Source organism: Lygodium microphyllum, chromosome 20, assembly GCF_053477565.2.
Source record: "Lygodium microphyllum isolate KBCC chromosome 20, Lygodium_microphyllum_v1.1.10, whole genome shotgun sequence".
NCBI lineage: Eukaryota > Viridiplantae > Streptophyta > Polypodiopsida > Schizaeales > Lygodiaceae > Lygodium > Lygodium microphyllum.
The window spans coordinates 108,456,987-108,466,162 of record NC_141154.1 but is presented as its reverse complement, the minus strand read 5'-3'; positions in this window follow the sequence as shown (position 1 = coordinate 108,466,162).

Genomic DNA, 9,176 nt, shown 5'->3' with positions numbered 1-9,176 from the left:
CATTTGGTACTACACCTACAGTGAGCCCTTGGTCTGGGAGACTAAGTATTAAGGTTTGGGCTTACCCTATTAAGCCCAAACCTTAATACCCACAAAAGGTTCGGGCCTACCTTATGAAGCAGAAATTGGATGTCTTGTCTACCTTTTAGCATTGGCATGCACTTACTGAGAACTAGTTTGGGTATAGACTGAAATGTCTCAGGTCAAATAATGGGGGTGAGTATGTCTTGAAAGATTTTGAGTAGTTTTGTGATAAGTAGAGTATTAAGCATCAGTTGACTATCCCCTACACTCATTTCTAGAATGGTATTGCAAAATGTATGGACATGAAGATTCAGGAGAGATTCTACAATATGCTTAGCCAAGCATGCTTACCCCATCACTTTTAGACCGAGGTAGTTACTACTATCATCTCTATGCATGGTTTACCTGGGTATACTCCTTACACAAACTAACCATACGTGGGATTTGGTTCCTTTGCCTAGTGGCAAGTAGGCATTGCTATGCAAGTGGATATATAAGCTAAAAAGTATCCTTAGATGCCCCAATCCCCCTATAAGCGATATTGGTAGTCAAGGATCTCAAGCAGGAATATGGTCTTGACTTCAATGAAGTTTTTACTCTTGTGGTCAAAATGATGATCCTATGCTTGGTACTAGTATTGGTTGCTCAGCTAGATCTAGACCTTTATCAGATGGATGTAAAGATGACTTTTTTACATGGGAACTTGCATGATGAGATCTATATGTAATACCCTAAGGGCTTTGAAGAAAAGGTAGGGAACACCTAGTGTGCAAGTTAAGAAAGAGAGTTTATGGCCTTAAGCAAGCACCTAGATAATGGTACAACAAGTTTGATGCTTTTATGCATTCAAATGGATATAGCCGTAGTGCTATGGATCCATGTTTATACATAAAGAAGGCTTATGATGGCAACCTTATAAATTTGGTACTCTATGTGGATGATATGCTTATTGCTAGGAGAGCTACGATGAGCTAGATGCCTTGAAAGCTTAACTTAAGAAGAGATTTGAGATGAAGGATATGGGACACGCCTTGCACATTCTTGGGATGTGCATCACACATGATTGCTCTAAGGGGCTCCTTTATTTGTCACAAAAGGAGTATATCCAAAAGGTCCTTAAGCAATTTCATATGTAAGATGGTAAGCCTATTAGCTATACTCTACCTTCTCATATGAAGGTTAGTCAGGCCGAATGTCTGCAGTTTGATGAGCATAAGGCTGAGATGGCTAAGATCCCTTATAAATCCGCGATGGACAATTTGATGTATGCCATCATATCCACTCGCCTTGGCATAACATTTGCAATGGGGGTTGTGGCATGCTATATGGATACACCTAGTAGACATTGGGATGCCATCAACGGTATTATGATGTACCAAAACAGTGCAACAACTATGTGCATATGTTATGGTGGCTAGGATATAGAAGTCATGGGGTACACTGACTCTGACTATGCAGGACATGAAAATATTAAAAAGTCCACCTCTGGCTATGTCTTCAACTTTATTGGAGGTGTTGTTTCTTGGATTTCCAAGGTGCAGAAATGCATGGCCCTCTCTACTATCGAGATCGAATATGTTGCAGTCACTAAGGCTTGCAAGGAGGCTCTTTGGTTAAGTTGTCTAAGTATTACTAATGTGGTCCCTACATTGCATTCATATTCTACGAGTGCTATCCAATTAGCAAAGAATCTATTCTTCCATGCGAATATAAAACACATTGAGGTATATTACCACTTTATTAGAGAGGTTCTTGATGAGGAATTGCCTATTGACCTTGTCAAGATCTCCACAAATGACCAAAATCCTGCATATCTGCTCATAAAAAGTCTCTCAATTGAGCATTTTTCCTTCCTTTTAGAAAGTTGGTGGGCATTGGATAAGATGATGTCTTTCCTTATTGTATTGTACTTATGTACATTTTTACTTAGTCACTTTTTTCTTGCTCTCTCCTCATTAGGAGCACATTTGCCTTTAAGTGAGAGGTTGTTGGGGGTAAAAACACTTGTGCCTAATTGCCCATGTATTACTACACTGATAGTACTTGCATACATGTACAATGCATGTGTAGATGCACATCACTGTCACTTAATTCTTTATTCTTTCAATGACATTGTGATTATTGGAGCTTCCACATCTCTCTCTCTCTCTCTCTCTCTCTCTCTCTCTCTCTCTCTCTCTCTCTCTCTCTCTCTCTCTCTCTCTCCACCATAGCTCTTGCTTTTGCTCACGTGCTTCCACTCCAAGCTCACTCCCTTTAGAAGGTGATGAAGAGAATGGGATGATGTCATTGGGGTGGAAAAGAAGAGAAGATCCTAAGATGAGAGACAATAATGTAGGAAGTAGGTGTCGTGTTACTATGCTTGTTCTCCTCCTTCCCCTTTCTTCTTGTTTTTCTTCTTTCTGTATGATGAAGAGGGACAAAGAGAAGGGCATAGAGGAAAGGCCCTGCAATTTTCAATCCTCTATCTTCTTCTCCTTCTTCAAATATTCATTATGTTCTTCTTCTGCTTCTTCTAATTCTTTTGATTTCTAATCAAAGTACTGAACCATTCAATGAGTACCATAAAAAGTTGAAAGCCAAGAAAGCTTGTTGAACCCTATGGGATATTCTTCCTCTTTGCATTGAGCCAAGTAGCTTCTTCATCATCCACTCCAAAAATGGAGTTTTTGGCCCCAAAGCCTATGGCCTCCTAAGATACCTTTTGGATGCACATCACTCTATCCATGATACTTGGATCTCCAAGTGCTATTGCCACCTACATATAGCACCTTCCACTCCTCCATTGCTCACTTGTGCAGTTACTCTTGCTTCAACTATACCCCCTTGCATCCATCTCCTCTATGCATGTTGCTTGCTTCAACCTACACCCTCCACCCTCCATCTCCTCTGTGCATGCTATTTGCTTCAACCTCCACCCCCACATTCTCCTTCATTGCAATCTCTCCTCATGCTCATGCTCTCTTTGTTCCTCATTCTCTCTATCTTTTGAACAAAAAAATGGGATTTGCTAGAGGGCATGGTAGGGGAATTGATCGATGTCGCCAATAGAAATTGCCAATCTTCTTTTGGTAACTTTGTTGATTTTTGTCCTTGTGGAGATGAGAATATGACAAAATGGGAAAAAGCTTGTAAAGTGGTAGTCCTTCTTTTTCTTTAAATGTTGTATCTAGTGCTACTTCTAGTTCATAAATTCTGCCAAAAAAATATGTGAATCTTCAAAAAGCTCATTTGCTGGAGATCAAGTTGGAGCAGCCGAAGTGCACATCAATTGGGTGAGGGAAAATACCCTGCATAGAGGGCATCTCAAGTTGTGAACTAGTCTTGATGTCATCATCGTAACTGATGGGACTCTTACATCCCTGCTACTGCTACTGCTACTGCTACTGCTACTGCTACTGCTACTGCTACTGCTACTGCTACTGCTACTACCTTAGTGGTCTTCTTCAAAATGGCTTACATAGATTCTTGCAACACTATTTATCTTGAACCTCCTCAAGAGGTGATAGAAGTTGCTTCTAAATGGCATCCCACTTGGGAAGAGAGTGAATACCTCTTCCAAAAAATCCTCTTAGTTCAAGATGAATATGCAAAGACTCTCCCTTAGAAGCAATTGCACTCATGCTAAAGATAGACACAAATGGCATTTGCCACGGAATGGGGCGTATTTGCCTACATAGTCATGCCATTTGGGTTGACTAATAATACACATGTGGGTGGAGCCAACTTCAATGTCAAAGGTCTTTCATGATGATGATGAGGATGTTGTCATGGTAAACCACGAAGATGGAGTCTAGGTTGATGTGCATGGGTAGATTGAATTTCCTTGTAAACATCCTTATCTATCTCTCTATATCATGTACTACATGTCTGCCTCCTCTATGTGATCCATATTCCTCTACCTCAATTCCCCTATTCTTTGCCATTAGTAGCATTGCCGCACTTCTCCCTTGATGTCATTTCTTCTTTTTCATTTTCTTCATTCTCCTTCTTCTATTTCTTCATTACTTGCCAAATTCCTCTAGTGTTGCTTGTTGCCATGCTGACCTTCTTCCTTCTCACTTTCCTAGTAATCATGTGGGATATAGGATTGCTAGTAGTGAGGAGGGAAGATTGGTAGAGAATGAGGAATCCAATTTAGGTCACATGAGATTTGGAAGTCATGATGCAAGAGTCTTTGTTATCATCATCATCTTCTTTCTTTTTATGTCAATCTAGTTTCTAGTATGAGTCACAAAGAAATTCCAACCAATATTGGTGTTGCTATTAGCTCTCTTTATCCCTCCTTCTCTTTCTTTATTTTTCCCTTCTTCTTCTTCTTGGCACTATTGTGTGCTAACAACTTCTCATTTTTGTGTTGCATCAACATTTCCAGTCAAGATGTAACCTATCTCAAGCTCTAGTTGTTAAGATAAGCTTTTTCCCAAGTTGTGCACCAAAATCAAGGTATCCCTCCTATAGTAAGAAACAAACACAAAACTGAGGAAACAACACAAAAAATCTATGTGTATGGCTCTACTATTAATCTCATAACATGAAAGAAACCACAAATCTCTCTCTCAATAATGAATAGACTCATGCTCTTCATCATCTTCATTAGACATGCCCATCTCCATTGCAAAAAGGAAAGAAGAAAGGGAAAAGAGGGAAAGAGAGCTTTTTGCACAGAGAAGAGAGAACTTTTGGCACCATACAAAAGTGAATGTGAGTCTTCGGAGAGAGAGAGAGAGAGAGAGAGAGAGAGAGAGAGAGAGAGAGAGAGAGAGAGAGAGAGAGAGAGAGAGAGAGAGAGAGAGAGAGAGAGAGAGAGAGAGAGAGAGAGAGAGAGAGAGAGAGAGAGAGAGATGCACATAATCAGTCATGCACTTCATCCCACCCTTTTCAAAAAAGACACATAACCTTTCAATATTTTTATTATTCTTTTCAAATTTGATACATTTTTGTAAGGCTTTACGTGTTATGTTTTGATAAGTTCAAACTTCTTAGAAATACACTTACACAAATTTTTACGCATACCATTCACTCTGATGGATGTGGCCCCTCATATAGGATATATTTTGGTGCTTTTGTAATGTTAGAATTATTATTGTGTTTAGAAAAGATTGAGAGATGGTGTGTGCAGGGATATTTTTCCACATTGTTTTCGGGCTTCTTTGAGTGTCATCAATATTGCTACCAAGTCATCATCAAAATTACACATTAGGAGTGAATCATCTAAGATAAATGAAATGGTTGGTCTAAGAAACTTCAAACACCATTTAATACCTCATTTTCAAATAATAATTAAATGTTAACAATTGATACTTTCCTTTTTCAAAGTGAGGATAATATTGGGTCAGAGGCTACATGAATTAATCTATTTTGTAAGATGGGCACTTTCTAGTTTTGCAAAGATATGGTATTGCTTACAATCTTGAAGGATCTAATGCACATATTTCTTTATTTGATTCATAATATATCTTCCTTCATAATTGTGATAGGTCTAGGTGGAAACCATAAGATGTGTGGCTATATAGGCGAGTTTTGATGAAAATAACTAGAATCGTGCTTGTGGCAACAAAAATGACAACAATAAACATAAGTGAAGGACTAAAGGTTACTAGACAACATGAAATGAATTATTAAAAAAATTAATGGCCCATGATGAATTGATGGGTTTGAAAGTTGTAATATACATATGATGCAACAGATTGCTATTCATCTAGAAATTTCCATTCATGATAGATGAATAACAATAAATAAGGTGTACATCAAATATGTTTTTGACATAAATACAAGAAAAATCTTGATACAAATGTTGACTTGCCATTGGAATAAATGTTGATATAAGCTAGGGACTGACTACACCAATAAAGGCATCAGTACATGCACTAAAATGCACATCCAAATGAGATGACAATAATCACGAAATTTATCAATGCCTATATCAATGTATATTTTGACAACTACACATTTATTTACTGAGCATATAAAAACATTTATACCAACAATTTTGCAAAAGAAAATACCAATCCTTATATCGAATTTGATAGAGGAAAAAAAGTTTTGCAATCCATATTTGCTACCTTGTTAGACATGTATTACTATTGAAACCTGTATAAAAACCCAAGTATGAGTAACTATGATATAACACTTAAATGCACTACAAAATACACTACAAAATATGCAAGAAATACACTACAAAATATGCAAAAGCAATGAGAAAATACAATGATATTCTCATTATATAATAGCAAATGAAAGTATATGTCCAAATGACATAAGTACAAAAAGACACAAAAAGATATCTCCCTAGAGTCATAACTCCTAATATTGAAAGAAATCCTTAATGAGAGATCTCATCATCATGCAATCCCTCATTGGTTCAATGCTATAAGAGAAAATAGACATACATAATCATAAATGTAGAATGAAGCAAGCATGTTAGCACGTGATGATTGGCTACCTCTTCTCCTCACAAAATAGCTTGTCAACCCAAATACTCTTTCTCCAACTTGGTCACTGAATGACTAGTGAAGTCATGCTATAAAAACATAGACACCTAGTATTGAATGTTAGCTGAAATAGATAGACATTGAAATGACATATTGAATCCAAAACCTAGAACATAAATAATATTATCAAAGCATAAAATTTACAAAGTCTATCTCAAATGGGGCCTAGCCACCACTCCCAAGATGTGATGAATGAGCTTGCTTAACATGAGCTCATGTTGCCTCCTTTTGTTGCTTCCACTTGTCAAGGTTTCCCCTATCTCATCCTTGATCTTCTTCCATTTCTCCTTATGAAGCAAGCTAAGTCACTATAACCCATTGTAATAAGCATCACACATCTCTAATGGGCTAGGTAATATAAATATAGGTGCATATGTAAGCACTAGAAAACTGGTCAGTGGTAGATGGCGATGAGAACTCAGTTTGCAATTTATGTGCAAAATAATCTTTTGTGGTGAGGTCCCAGTTTCTCTATTTTTCAACTATAGTATGGTTGTATGCTTGTACTAAGAGCTCATCCAACCTCACATGAGCCTTTTTCCTTTGTCATTCATGACTTATTGACTTGTTTGTTCAATGATCATATATGACCCTTTAGAAGGAGTCGTAGGGATGTTGAGATTGTGTGATAGTCTTGGAGTGAGGGCAGTGATCACCATCCATAAATGGACTCCATCTTTGAGCAGCAACAGCAGGGGTGGCCCCCAAATTAGGGATACCTTGTTCTGATTGAGTGGATACAAGAATGTAATCAATGGGTTGGTAGAGGGTTTGGAGGAGGGCTAGAATTGGTGTAGCAGGTAGCAAATCTAAGAAAATACCATCAATACCAAAATCCATAAAAATGCAATCTTGATGATATGGTGTCAATCCTCTTAGGGTAGATAAAGAAGTAATGATACAAGGTCAATATATTGGGCTAGCTAATTAGGGGAGAGAATGACCATTAGAGGCATTCTGGCCCGTGAGGTCGAGGGATGGGGGTAGCATTGGGCTAAGCACCAATGAGGCAACATGGTTGCCTCCACTAGGGTTATAGCCATAATGGCTATGAGAAGATGAGTCGTAATGATGAGTGCATTGACTATCCACATTGCTATGCACTGACTTCTTAGTTTCTATGTACAAAGTAGATGTGACAACTACTCTTGCGCCATCACAAGCAATCATTGCATGGAGTTAGGGTCCATGCTAGCCATGAAGCACTGTATCTCCTCATCTCTATAACAACATGCCATCCTAAGGAGTGTAGTAGCTATCTATGACAAATGTCAAGTAAATTAGTATATAGTATTATTTCTTGCTTCATTCCTCTTCCTCTCTTCCTCTCTCTTTTTCTCTTTTTTCACATTCAAAATCCTCTCTCTTTTCATCATACTGATGATTAAGACATATTATTACAAAAAAATGTAAGGTTTCTAAAATTGACTCACATAATTTGTCACACTATATTCAAATATGCAAATTGTCTTTAAGTACATAGCTTGCTTGAAATTCTATCATGTAGAATGGTTTAGGGCTCTAAAGATTATTTTCTACTTCATCTTTACATAAATCATTAAAAATATCTAGATCTATATGTAGCTCTTCTCCTAAAGAAAGCTCCAATTCCTTCTAATCTTGGGGTTGTCACTGTGTACAAAAATGTGTATCATGTGAGTTCAAAAAAGGGGAATATAAAAAAAGATAAGCTTACATATATACATTCACTGAAGGAAATATTTTAAGATGTATAAATTTATCTACATAAGGGGTTTTTATACTTCATATACATGATTTTTACAAAAGGGTATTGTTAATTTACAAAACTAACCTGGATTATTTTACAAAAGGGTATGATGAGCCTGAATAAGTAAACATAGTACTTTTGTTTTTTAGGGTACAAAAGTCACTTTTTCAAGTCATGATCTTATAGAGTCCTTAGGGGATTCATTATGGGATACTTACGGAATCACATTAGTCCAAGGGTGTGGGCTTTTCTCAAATAGTACAAAAGTCTATATATTAGGCCCATACCCGCCCATATTTGGGGTTGGCCCCTATTAATTTTAATTCCCATCTATACAAATAAGGGAGGGGGTTCAAAAATGTATATCACGCAAGTCACTGAGTATCCTGGGTCAGCCACTATGTATCGTTCTTGATTATTATTGAGGTATAGCAACACTAAAGTAAGGCAACTATATTCAAGCTTAGGGTCTAAGTCCCTAAAAATTTACGTAAGATAGAGGTGTGCATCTTGGGTTTCTAGAAGCAATCAAGATTTAAGTGAGAACTACCCCAAGGTAACATGAGTGTTGGCTCAAAGCAAGGGTGTTGGAAATAAACCTAATGCAATAAATCTAATCTTATGCAACACTTGTGGGAAACAAGGTCTCTTTCTCTCTCTCACTCCTCGGTTTTGACACGCAAGCTTGTACTACCACTTTTTGGCTATGTGGCAATGAAGTTGCCCAAGCAAATGCAGTCTCTCCATTTTTAGTCCAACTTCATGGACTGAGAGAAGTTCTGTTGATTTTGGGTTGGAGTTAAAGTCATGGAGTCACACCTGCATAACTTGAACCACGTCGATCATGCCTAGGTCAATTGACCTAGGTGTGGCATGGCTCTAATCTAACTTGAGGTAAGCATCTTTCTTATCTTTTAACAGAAGTACAC